At 39.4% G+C, this 14,066-nt stretch overlaps 1 protein-coding gene across 7 annotated transcripts in view; it reads left to right on the top strand.

Moving 5' to 3' along the window:
• The window catches only part of ANKS1B (ankyrin repeat and sterile alpha motif domain containing 1B), a 792,232-nt gene that overhangs the window by 548,100 nt on the left and 230,066 nt on the right, over window positions 1-14,066 (top strand). The gene's annotated exons all lie outside the window — the stretch shown is intronic.

Here is a 14,066-nt window from a genome sequence, read left to right as displayed (position 1 = left end):
CCAGTCAAGTTCCACAGTCACGGTCTTTTGCAGTTTCGAGGTGGGAACTCAAAGGACTCTCAGGGTGTTTTGCATTATCTCAGAAAACTTTCCAAGCACTTTTGGATTTTCCAATTTAGGAAATTTTATCAGTTTAGGGTATGGATGTGATAGCGAATAGGCTCCTATTTTATCTTTGCTCAAATTTATTGCTAAAGAGGAAAGTTATAATTTTTGGTTGAATATTATGATTCCTTGACTCTACTCCTTAATTGCATTATAAGAGACTGCTTTTGTTCATACTAAAATAGGCTGCTGTAATATCAAAATTTTATTTTCCACAGCTTATATCTAATCTTGTCTTCATTTTATTCATACACATGGCATAGGTTTTCTATAAAAATTGGCCAACATATGTTGCCATGTATTTGAGTCCAAAGAGATCGACTGAATGTACATAGGTATTTTTGTTACTGACACTTCTCTCATTTTATTTTTACTGCGGTTTCATTTCTAATAGAATAAAGGGATGACAGAGATAAAAAAGATATTATATAATGATCATGTCTTTGCATTACATTTGGAATCACGAACACTTCTTAAATGTGAATGTGAAAACATTTAATTTTTTAAAGGATTTATTAGATTTAAGTTCTATAGTCTAATAACTGAAAATGTATTCGGAAGCTGAAAAGTAAAGCAGGTGAATTTCTGCTGGTTCAAAAGTTATCTGTTCTACTCTCTGTTCCACATTGTCTCCAAAAGTCCGGTCTCGACATAATACACGTCACTAATTATATTAAATGATGGCCATTAGTAGTGACTGATTATTCTTCGCTTTTAAATGTCTGTCCTAAAAATAATACCTTTTCTGGAACATCTCATAAAAACTGTTCTTTAATCTAAAAAAAAAAAAACACCCACTTTCAATGGACAAATTCTTGGCTCCTTCTAATTGGCCATCTTCTCCTCTTAGCTTTCTGTGCTCATCCCTCACAAAAGCGATCATTATTTCAGAAGAAACTTACTGACTAAAAGCCTCTGATTAATTTTGCTCTTAGTCTGTATGGCAGTGTAACTAGCTGAAACTGTGCTGCTTTTTTAGTTGCATCAAGCCAATTTCAGTTCTCCAGTGAGAACTCAATACTCATCTTACAGCTACTCTTAGCCTTTTGTTAAAGGGGTACCTTCCATAGATCAAACAAGCATGCTTCCAATTAAGTTGCATTCAAGCCAATGATATAATTGACAAATATCTCTATGAAGCATCTTCTGAATAAGGCTGCTCCCCACTGAAGAACAGACATGATAGATAGCATAGGAGTCACTCACCTAATAGGCTTTAGCAGCAATCGCCCATTGAAAAAAAAAATGGATTCCAATAGAACTTGACTATAAAATGTGTGAAGCAAGTATCATTGAAGCAAGACTATACTCTCTCAAAATCCAAATGCTGAGACTAGTGTTTTGGACCCACACCTTCCTCAGTGCTGGAGACACCAGTGGCCCAGAGATCCCTGGTCAGTCCCTGTGGCCAGGCATTATGGACAGCTACAATGCCTGCAGGGTCAGTGGTGCCAGAAGGTTTACCGCCAGGGTCAGGGATTGATCCACCACCACCCATGGGCCAGCCAGCCCTGAGTTGGGACTGTCTCTTTAAGGGTTTTCCCTTTAGCTGCATTTTCTGTAACGCAATCTGACTTTAATCTGGAGAACAGAAGTGCCTGTCACAAGCGTTGTATCAGAATCGGAAAACATAGTCACTGTGATTGAGACCTTGAGGCCTAATTTCTCCAGCCTGGAGTATAGCATCTGCATCTAACACCAACCTTTTTCCTTGTTTCATTTAAATTAATTTATTGTCCTTAAAATAAATTGGTAAAACTTAAAGTTCCTTGTGACATCTTTACAGGCAAGTTTGCACTCTTGAAGGAGGCTTTGCAAGTCATTTCTCTCAGTAGATATACTGATTATGGACAAACGCTGTTCTGTACTTTCATGGCTGGAAATCAGAGAACAAAATGTTTGTGTCCATGAGAGCTGCTGTGCAAGAGTCATTCTTTGAGTGATTTAGGGTTGTTGGCTTACGAAGCTTTTGACTGGTCTCAGAGTCAAGACTTTTATTTATCTCAACTAATGAGGGAAGGCATCCAAATATAAGAAAACATCTTGTATAATATACTAGAGGCCCGGTGCATGAAAATCATGCAGGGGTAGGGTGCCTAGGCCTGGCCAGTGATCAAGGCCGATCTGTGGGGCAATCAGGGGGGTGCCTTGCTGGCACCCACCTTGGCTGGCTTGGGGCCTGAGGGCTGGGGACAGCTTCTACATTGAACGTCTGCCCCCTGGTGGTCAGTGTGTGTCATAGCAACTGGTCGTTCTGCCATTTGGTCGATTTGCATATTAGGCTTTTATTATATAGGATGGGCCTTGTAATTCTATATTAAGTACCCATTGTTGTGTTTTAGGCTGAAGAGAATGTATAGTCACCTTGAATGAGAGCAAAGCAATTTGGGAAATTCACATCTTGAATCTTGGTGCTGACTGGCTAGTTTGAAGGAAACGAAGTGACCCCAATAACTGTGGTTCTGTGTAAACTGAAGAGAGAAGTGCAAGTGTAGACTAACTTTGAGACAGAGGCCTGCTGGTGGAGGGAAAGAGGATGAGGATGAGGAGGATGACTGCTGATATGATTGCAAGAAACTGCAGCATCACTACGTAGTATTGACTAAGCCTCCAATTTCACATGGTATTACGCTTGTTAGTAAATCATATTGTCTCAGTGGCATAATAAGCTTATTCAAAGTATTTTCAGGATGAAATGAAAACTATACAAAGTTGTGAGTTAACAAGCACAAATATGTTTGAAATTATAATCTTTCTAAAAGTGTCCAAAGATCTTCTTCTTGGTGGAGTACATTCTTGCCTTTGAAAAACAAGGTTATTTGAGTAATTTAATAAAGGTTTTGGTCACAAAGCTACCCAAGTATAGGGATTAGGGAGAGTGTTAGAAATCTCATGTCTTTAAACCACCATTGTCAGCAAGGGAAATAAAGCACAAAGAAACTTTTAAGACATCAGGTATTGTCAATTTTACAGGCCCCTATATATCTAAACATAGAGAATGTCCTTTATACCAATAATTGTTCCCTTTGTTCCCAAATCCATGCTTTATATTCAGAAACCGATTTTTTTATCAATATCTCTGTTTTGCCCCTGTGTCTGCCACTATCATTAATAGCATCATTAACATCGCTTTTACATGATATTTTATTGTTAAAATATTAATATGTTGGGAGAGATTGTCAGGCAAATTGTCCCCTTTGCAGATGCTAGCTGGTGAAACTCTAGCTTGAATTATAGTCCTCATCAAAGGCTTGCTAAGAGAATGAAAGGCAAGTTAACAGTGAGTAAGTACATCAATATTTTTAAAATGAATTTTTCTGGCCTTGCCTCTGGTATTACCAAGTTTGCACAGCAGTTTCTACTGTTGACAACCTCAACAGCCCTGCATGGGGGAAATTTTAGATAAAAAGGTTGCATATTACCCGTATGAGATATGTATGAATAATTATTAAATCCCCATGAAATTATCCATTTTCTAGATTAAAAACATATTGCAATTATGAAAAACAATGTTAATTTACTATGCCACTGTGTACCTACTAAGGGAATTTTGGTAAGACCAAGCAAATTGGAACAGTGTCCAATTTGTTAATTTGTGAATCTCAGTGTACCTATCATTCATTTCTCCCCAGTGGATTTACCAAGGAAACAATTCTAGATTAGGCTTATGATATTCACTGGCATTGATCATGATAAATGTACACATTGAATGAACAAAATAAAATGCAGGCCTCACTGTGTTCTTAAATCCCTGCTCCTAAATACAAAAATAGCTTTGACAATCTAACTGTGGTGATTGGCTGTGTTTTAAATACCTTTGGGTAGAAACAAATAAAATAACTACAGCAGTGATACCCGTGTGTCCCATGAAAATCATTTGGACTTATTTTGCAACAGTAAATTGATTAGAAGATCATCTGCTTCCTGCCTAATAGCCACCGAAACCGTATTTGCATCACTCTTTTGTTTAGGACTGTCAGGGGGTTTTTTCTCTTTTGCAATATTGTTGATTTAATTTCTACCTTTCCAGGGGAAATATTGTGATAAGCTAATCACTTGGAGATGCACTAAGAAATTTTCAAAGGGAACATTCTAATTTTAATTTTGTGTTAAATCTGTAATTGTGTGACTTTTATTTACTTAAATGCTCTAGAAATAGAGTCCTATCGGTATCAAACTTAGACTCACTACTTGCTTTGCTTTTACCTTATGATCAGCATCATAAACTCACACTCCTATCCACTCTTCCCTCATTGCTATAATGGCAATAAAATTTACTTTCTACAAGTCTTTTTTGCATTGTGTGTGTGTGTGTGAGTGTGTATATGTCCATCTGTCTGTCTCTCTGTGTGTGTGTACATATTGGATAAAGACAAATAGTAACTTATGCTGACAACCCAGAAGAATAATGTGCAAATCCACAAATTGCAGGAGGATAATGAATGTTGTAATTCCATCTCCAAACCAATTACTTTAAGTAAAAGGTTATGCCTTCACTATAGGACATTAATAAATGAGAAAAAATATTCATTTCTCCTCACCAGGGAAGCTACATCAGTCAATACTTCAAATGTTAAAAACTTTAATCAAAGCCAAAGACTTTAACTAAATGACTGGATATGAGTATTTGAGTGTAAAGCAAACTTCATAAATTACCTTTGTATTTAAGCATTTCATTTATACCCACACACAGTGCAGCCAGCTTTCCGGCAGCCTTCAGGACAGCTAGACACGATGTCTGAGTCTCGGACATTTCCAGGCCTGTGTCAGGTGAAACTCTGGGACCCCACCACCCGCTCAGTGCATCTCAATTACAAACTCTCCCAGTCATTCTCTTGAAGCTTCCCAAGTTCGCTTATGGTTTTTTGGGGGAAAAAACATCCTTTTTCCTTCCTCATGTAAGATGGACAATCTTCTCCCAAGCACTCACACTTCAGTGTTATTTTTAGCCCTTTCACGTTCAGCCTGGAGGTTGGTGATGGTCTAGGACAGAGATTATTGATTCCACTCTCTGTCAGCATATTGTGTATATCGGCACCTATTACGTTGCTCTCAACTGTGGAGCCTTGACCTAAACTAAGATAGAATTACACCACAATAAAATGCACTTAAACACTAAATCTTCATTGGAAGGAATAAGCTTTTTTATTTTTTAACTTTTTTGGCTGGTAAAAAGACTTTATTTTGCCTTAATTTTTGGAATGTATTTTTGCTGGGTATAGAATTCTAGGGTAACAGTTTTTTTATCGACATTGATCCACCATCCTCTCTTCTGCATTATTTCCTGCTATCCTTTCTTTTTTGTTGTTGTTTTAGTCGGTGTTGTTTTCCCTCTGGCTGACTTGTCTTTATCACTGCTTTTGAGAAAGATTATGATGTACATTGATATAGTTTTCTTCTTGTTTCTTGTGTCTGAAGATTTTTGTGCTTCTTATGAAGTTATAGTTTTCATCAACTTGAGGGAAATTTTGGTTATTATTTCTTTTCTTTTTTTTTGTTTTCCATGAAGAAGTTATATTTGTTTTCTTTTCCATGTTTCAAAACTTTTATATAGAATTACAATATACATTAAAAACTCCATATCCTATATAATAAAAGCCTAATATGCTAAGTATCCGGTCATCTGGTCGGCTGTTCAACCAATCAAAACGTAATATACTAATGATATGCTAAGGCTGCTCAACTGCTCACTATGATATGCACTGACCACCAGGGGGCAGACTCTCCAACCAGTAGATTAGCTGGCTGTTGGGGTTCAGCCAAATGGGAATGAGCGAGATGGGCCAGACACGCCCTGGAGCCCTCCCATGGTCCCTCCCCAGCTGGCCAACCTCCAGCATCCCTCGCCAGCTTTGATTATGCACTGGTGGGGTTCCTCGACCTGGCCTGCGCCCTCTTGCAATCCAGGACCCCTCGGGGGATGTCAGAGAGCCAGTTTCAGCCCAACAGCAAAAACGACCGGACACGCACTGACCATCAGGGGGCAGACGCTCAGCGCAGGAGCTGCCCCCTGGTGGTCAGTACACTCCCACAGTGGGAGCACTGCTCAGCCAGAAGTTGGCCTCATGGTTGGTGAGCGCAGTGGCAGTGGCATGAGCTTCTCCTGCCTCCACAGCAGCAGTAAGGATGTCCGACTGACAGCTCTCGGACTGCGAGAGGGTGCAGGCCAGGCTGAGGGAACTCCCTGCCTGAGTGCATGCATTTTGTGCACCAAGATTCTAGTATATTATAAGTGTACAGCCTAATGATTTTACACAAAAAGACCACACACATGTAACTAGCACCCAAACAAGAAATAAAAATTTACCAGCACATCAAAGGTCACTCATGGCCATTCCAGTGACTGGTTTTCCTATGACCCCAAGGCAGCTATCATCCTTACTTCTAATAGCAACACTCAATTTGCTTGTTTTGTACAGAATGCTCTTGCATGTAGCTTCTTTCATTTATATCACATTGCATGTAGTTGAAGGACAGGTCATTCTCTCTCATTGCTATGTACTATCCTGAACTTGTTTTTACAGCATTATTGAGGTCTAATTCACATATTATACAATTCACCCACTTATAGTATACAACTCAATCATTTTAGTATATACACAGAGTTATACAATCATCACTAAAATTATTTTTATTGTACTCAAAAAGATGTAACATATAATTTGCCATGCAAACCAATTTTACTATACTGTATAGTAGTGTCAGGTAACTTTATTGCACAACAGATCTCTAGAACTTTTCCATCTTGCAATACTGAAATTTTATATCCATTGAACAGCAGCCTCTCTTTTACCCCTCACCCAGCCCTTGACACCCACCATTCTACTTTCTGTTTCTAAAAATTTGACTGCTTTAAATACCTCACGTAAGTGGAATTGTGCAATATTTGTCTTTTTTTGTGACTGGCTTATTTCACTAAGCATAATGTCCTCAAAGACATTCATGTTGTGTAGCATGTGACAGGATTCTCCTTCTTTTTTAAGGCTGAATAATATTCCATTGTATGTAATACCACATTTGTTTTAGCCACTCACCCATCGATAGACATCTGGGTTGCTTTCATCACTTGCCTGTTATGAGTAACACTGCAGTGAACATGGATGTGTAAATATCACCTTAAGATTTTGTTTTCAATTATTTTGACTCTATACTTAGAAACGGGATTGCTGGATCATATAGTAACTCTAGTTTTTAAAATGTTAGGAACCTCTATAATGGCCGCCCCATGGTCATTATTTCCTAAAATATTGGTTTTTGTCATCTTTCTCCTCTCCATTGGAAACTCCAATCACATGTGCATTAAGCCATTTGAAGGTGGACCACAGCGCACCAATGCTTTTTTCAACACTTTTTCTCTGTGTGAGTCATTTGGATCATTTCTATTGCTGTCTTCAAGTTCACTAACATTTTCTTGTTATAATGTCTAATCTGCCATTATTACCATCCAGCATATTTTTTTATCTCTACTGGTGAGATTTGAGTCCTTTTCACATTTTCCATGTCTCTAATTGCTCAATCTTTTCTCTAACTTGTTGAACATATGGAATGCAGTTATAATAACTTTTAATGCCTTTGTATTCTAGTTTTGGGTTGGTCCTCTAACTTGCTAAAAATATGGAATGTGGTTATAATAACTATTTTTAATGACCTCATCTTCTAACTTTTCCAACATTGTGTCAGTTTATGGTTGTTTTTGATTGAGAGATTTTTCTCCTTATTGTTCATGGCATGCCTGGTAATCTTCATTATATGCCAGACATTATGAATTTTACTTCATTGGGTGCTGGATTTTTTTCTGTACTCCTATAAATATTCTTGAGCTTTGTTCTGGGATGCAGAGAAGCTCCTTGTATATACTTTGATCCTTTCAGGTTTTGTTTTCCACAGTAGGCAAGACCAGAGCATCATTTAAGTCTGTGGCTAACACTTCCAGACTACTGAGGCAAAATGTGCCTGAGTATCCCAGCAATGCCCTGTGAATTTCCAAACAGCCCAGTCTGAATAGTGCAAACTGTTACCAACCCTGCTTGAATTCTGAGTGCTGTTCCCATTGATATTTTCAGGTGGTTTTGTTTATCTGGCCTTGGATAGTTTCCTTATATGCATATGCTGTTTTTGTACTCTCTCCTGTCTAGTACTCTACCCAGAAAACTCTAGCCATGTAATCTCCCTAGAGTCTCACACCATCTTCGCAATAAAGCATCTTCTCAATTCAAAGCATCTTCCAGGCTCCCTGGGAATTCTCTCAAGGTGACAAACTAGGGAAACTGTAGGACTGACTGCGTGTTTCTCATCTCTCAGGGATCAATGTCCTTCATTGCCTCATGTTAATGTTTTGAAAACCCGCGTTTTATGTATTTTGTCTAGATTTCTTCATTGTGCCAAGTTGGAGGGTTTAGCCAATCCATGTTACTTCATCTTGACCAGAAGCCCAAGTCCATGCAACTTCTTATTAATCCCACACCTAAACAATTGAATCAAAATCTTTGGGGTGGCATCTGGGCATTGAGAGGTTTTTTAGAAGCGCCCCAGATGATTTTAATGTGCAGCCTGAATTTTAAAATGCTGCTGTGATCAGTAGGGATCCATTAAAAGGATTTTAATCAGGGGAATGACATGATCAGAAGCAGTAGGCAGGGGCAGAAACCGACATACTGAATAAGGTAGAGCGGAGTGTGAAGGAAGAAGCAGCTGAGTCAGTGATTCTGCTCTACAGCTATTTCTAGCCATGAATGTGTTAGGCATGACAGCAATAAAATCTGTATGCCTTGTTAGAACCGGAGGGTATCCCTGAATTGGAAGTCTATCTATATTGAGTCAAGTTTCAACACTTTAACCCCATGTATCAAGAAGGCAAAAACAGTCGGTATTGAAGGGCAAGTATAATACATTTCAGAAATGCTTTTCAATAATGGCTAAAATTGTTTCCGTGTGGTCCTTAAAAGGCTAAGTTTTGGTTATATGAAACATTTACTTCCTGTTTATAGCATAAAGAGTAGGGCATATGGTGTGTATCAGTGCTTCCAATGCACCCTCTCTTCTTTAGTCTTTTTCTTGGAATCAGGTCACTTGATTTTGAGTCTTATATCTGCTGCTCAGTATGTGGCCTTTAAAAAATCACTTACTGACTGTGGGCCCCAGTTTCTCATTTGTAAGTAGAGGATAATAACATCTGCCCTGTTGGTTTCCTGTGAGACTCAAAATCACCTGAGAGCTTTTTAATGACCCATGCCTTTCTCTTCTCTCCCTCTTTGATTTTGATATTGCCTCATTGTTTTCTTTATCCCTTCCCTAGATTCCTCTCCCAGAGTTAGGCTAGGAGCTGGCCCACTTCTTTGGAGCAGGCTTTCACTACTCAGTTGCCATTTGCTTCTCCCTCTCTGTTCTCACCGGTTAGAACACAGATAGCTCTGTTTATTGTGCAAACTCCAGCCTCCAGAAATCACCACTCAGCTTATCTTCCCCATTCCCAACTCCTATGTCTTTCTCCTACCTTGGCTCTCCCATCTTGCCCAACAGATACATCTTACTGTTCTGTTCTGGAAATATTTAGGACAGAGCCTGTTGCTACGGAGATCTATTTCCATTGCAGTTAAATAGGTAATGCTTTGAGAAGGGAAAATTCTAGTGGATTATTCTATAGTATAAGAAATAAAAATACAGTACACTTTTCATGCTATTCTAGTGCAGAAATGCTTTGGGTCTTCCTTGGGAGATCTGAGATCATACTGAAAAGATCTAAGCCTCATGAAATGGAAGCCAGAGAGGTTTTTTGTTAGAAAAAAAATATTAAGACTTTTGACGCCTGACATATGAGCTGCCATGGTAGACATTGACAATAAATAAAGACTCCGTAAATCATAACGGTTAACATCGTCACCCAAATGAGTATGTAAGATTAATGTTAAAATCAGCCCATTATGAAAATAATTCAAAGCTGGAGAGGAGAGAGATGAAGCAGTTGATTTTGTAGTTTAGGATTTATATCTGCTTGAAAGATGTTTAAGGTTGATTTAGAGTTTAAGTTTAGCTATTTTACTAAAGAGATGTAGTATGTTAAATTAAATATCTGCGGTCGCAAATTACTTCCGAACTCAAGCAAAGAGCTATTACTTGTAACCTCAGAAAGCACAATTCCTTACTGTGTAGATCTTATGTCTGGCATCCTGTCGCCACCTGGTGGCAGCATACCTAAAGCACAATAACTAAATCATAAAACTCTCAAATGCAGAAACTAGCTGCCTCATAGAACTTATTCCATCCTAATTTTATATAAATCCTTGTTTTTAATATTATGTGAATAAAACGTGATTCAGGAGAGTTTTATTTTTAGACATGAAATTCAAACACTATATACCTAAAACTGTTTACAAAAATGGAAAAAACTTTACTATGCATTCTACCAAGTAAATCAATATGGGATAGCGGTACCCTTTAAATAGATGTATGTTTAAACATATATTCTATAGTAAATTTTTTCTTACTTTTGCATAAGTTGCTTTTTTGGGGATAATTATATTTCCTTAAACTTGAATAGGATCACTGCCTTTTTAAAAATTCTATTTCATAGTAGCTGAGGGGTGGGGGCATTACAATAAGTAATTATAGTCCTTATCCTCAGAACTTCCAGACTAATGGGGAAGATGGCTGCTGACAGTAGCTGTAACAAAAGTTGTTTTAAGGGGACCTAAGTATAACAGTGGTCTCTGAATCCATGGGCAGGAGAAAAGATGTGGTGGAAGAACCAGTAGAGTAAATAGCAGCATCGATGGTGAAGGAGCAGAAGTTCTAAAAGCAATCTTCCGGGGTTTGACTCCCAACTCTGTTTCTTATCGTTTTGCTACCTTGGTCAAGTCACTTCACCTTCTCTAAGCATCCATTTCCTTGCCTCTAAATTTTGGATAATCACTTTATCTGTCTTCTAGATAATAGCGTTGTCGGGGGTTAAATAAAATCATGTAGTAACGCATTTTGCACAATGCTTTGCTAATAGAGGCACTCCATTTTTGTTTAATAGAAGCCAAATGGAGGGACAGCTTCCAAGTTCGAAAGACTTAAAGGAAGCATTATTGGTTATCTATGGTCACAGCACTGCTGTGCATCAAACTGTCTGCAAAGGCAGTGGCTTCAAGCAACAAGCATTTGTTTAGTTCATGAGTCTGCGGGTCAGTAATCCAGGCAGCATTTGACTGGAAATTTCTTCTGCTCTCAGCTGGCTCCCTCACATCTGGCAGCTGGCTCTAGACGGTTGGGGTATGACAGTCAGCTGAACTGGGATGGTCTCAGCTCAGACAACTAGGGCAACTTGGCTCTACTCCCATCCCATAACGTGCTCTCCCAGGCACGTCCTGTGGCAAAGACAGAGAAATGAAAATGTGCCGGCACTTTTCCAAGCTTCTGTTTGCTAACTATCTGCTAACAATTGCCCAAAGGAAGCTCCATGAGCAACTGAAAATCAAGTTGAGAGGGAAGGATATGTTTCATCTCTTGATAGGAGGAGCTGAAAATTCACGTGTAAATGGCTTAGATGCAGGTTGGGATGAAGAATTGGGACCATGAATACAATCAGTCCATCACAAAAGAGAAGTTTGATTAGAGAATATTTAAACGTTAGATGGTCTTATCATTGTTTCTAAGCTTCCAATCAGAATATGTGAAATCAAAAACATCTCAGAAAAATTAAAATGATTCATGATGCTAAAGTGTGGGGGCCTACAGGATGGAAAAAAGACTTGGATAAGGTCCTATACTAGAGGACTTAAATGTAAATGTATGGAGCCTGGCTAGTGTGGCTCAGTGGTTGAGCATTGACCTCTGAACCAGGAGTTCATGGTTCATTTCCCAGGCAAGGCACATGCCTGGGTTGCAGGCTTGATCCCCTGTGGGGGGTGGGGGGGGACGTGCAGGAGGCAGCCAATCAATGATTCTCTCTCATCATTGATGTTTCTCTCTCTCTCTGTCCCTCTCCCCTCCTCTTTGAAATCAACAAAATAAAGTATAATGTTATCAATAAAATAAAGTAAATGTATGGAAATTTTAGGAACAGGAACCTCCAACCAATGCTGTATGGTAATGGACTTGCTAGATGTATAAAAAGCTGAACATTTGTTTGTTGAATTCATTGGCCATCAAACTAATTTATTTTAGGAAAATAAATTCTAGAGTATGTGTGTAATAGAGAATCGTTTTCACGCCTTTCTCAAATATTTGCTGCATATTCACCCTTTGCTCTGAGTGAGTATGCAACAAAAAATATATTTTTTTAATTGAATGTGGTTCCTTAGGTTAGTTAACTACTCTAGACAGGCACAGGGAATGTACTAAAAAGAAATGTGCCAAATTTACAAATACAGGGAAGCAGGCTTGGGGGACAGAGTGGGGGGGGGGGGAGCTAGACTTGGAGTTAATGAGCCAAATTCAGTTTCTGGTTTCTTACTTCCTCTGGAGCAAGACACTTAACCTTTACAACAGCCCTTATATTTATTTTGGCTCATCCCTATTACCCCAAACCCTGTCTATCACCAAATTTCTTGAGGACCTGACCTCAGAAAGCTCAGCTGTATATCCACCCCCAATGCCCTTAACAAAGCGGCTCCTTACAAATATTCCCTGACTGAATGCTGCCAGGGGAGGAGTGGGGAGAGGAAGGAACAGAGGAGCCACGGGAGGCAAGGTTGTCAGAGGCACATTTCACTTACTTGGCAAGTGGAGGGTCCAGGAGAGGCAACCACTCATGTACCTGCACCCATCTCAGTGCCACCACCGGGTGCTGCCATCAGCTGGGGATGCCAGGCATGTTGGGTAAAAATGCTTCAGTGGAAAGGCAGACCACACTAGATCAGTTTTTGCCAGGCCTCAATGTGTTTAGAATGTGTATAACTGGGGATCTGACATATGAAGAAGTATATGCAGTATTTATGTTGACGGGAAATTTTTCTTGAACAACTGCTATATGCCAAGGCACTGTTCTAGGCTCTAGAAACACAGTGGGAAACAGTACAGGTGACAGAGCCCCTTCTGTCATGGAGTTTACATTCTGGAGAAAAAGACAGACATCAACAGGTAACAAGTAAGTCTATGATATGACAGCAGAGAGTGGCACATGGAAAAACATAAAGCAGGGTAAGAGGACAGCAAATGACTAGATCTTAAGGAGGGTGGTCAGAAATGACTTCTTTGAGGAGGTGCCATTCGGGCAGAGATCAGAATGAAATGTGGGAATAAGCCATGCAAGGATCAGCATTCCAGGCAGAGGGAACAGCCAATGCAAATATCCTAAGGCAGGACCATGATATAATAGCATGAGCAAGAGGAAAGGCTTGTGAAAATGCTGTCAAAGAGATAGCCAAGGACCAGGTAGTGAGGGTCATGAGAAGGATCAAATTGAATTCCTGTGTGGGTGGGAGCCATGAAGGTGTTTTGAGTAAGAGAGTGTGACATTGTCTGATTTATGTATGTGTTAAAAGCTCACTTTTATTAATGTGGGAGTAACAAGTAGGGGGAGAGGTGACAGGGATGGGGAGAGTGAAAATCTAGCTAAGAGTCTCTCCCAATAGTCAAGACAAGAGATGATGGTGCCACCCAACCAGTGTGGTTCAGTGGCTGAGCATCGACCTATGAACCAGAAGGTCACCAGTTCCATGCCCAGGTTGCAGGCTGGATCCCAGTAGGGAGGGGGGGCGGGGAGGGGGGAGTCAGTTAAGAGGCAGCCAATAGATGATTCTCTCTCATCATGATGTTTCTATCGCTCTCTCCTTCTCCCTTCCTTTCTCTGAAATCAGTAAAAACATGTTTAAAAAAATTTTTTTAAGAAATGATGGTGCCTCATGCTAGTGTAATTGTGAGGAAGAAGATGAATCAAAATATACAATGAGGACAGATCTGATGACTGAGACACTGAGTGTAAGAGGAATGAGTAGTTGAGGATGAGTCAAAGGTTTTGGGTCGGAGCTATTTCTTGA

The sequence above is a fragment of the Myotis yumanensis genome, unplaced genomic scaffold, assembly GCF_028538775.1.
Source record: "Myotis yumanensis isolate MYYU_CA2020_CCGP unplaced genomic scaffold, mMyoYum1.0.hap1 SCAF_3, whole genome shotgun sequence".
In the NCBI taxonomy this organism is placed as follows: domain Eukaryota; kingdom Metazoa; phylum Chordata; class Mammalia; order Chiroptera; family Vespertilionidae; genus Myotis; species Myotis yumanensis.
This window is presented reverse-complemented; position numbering and strand designations above follow the sequence as displayed.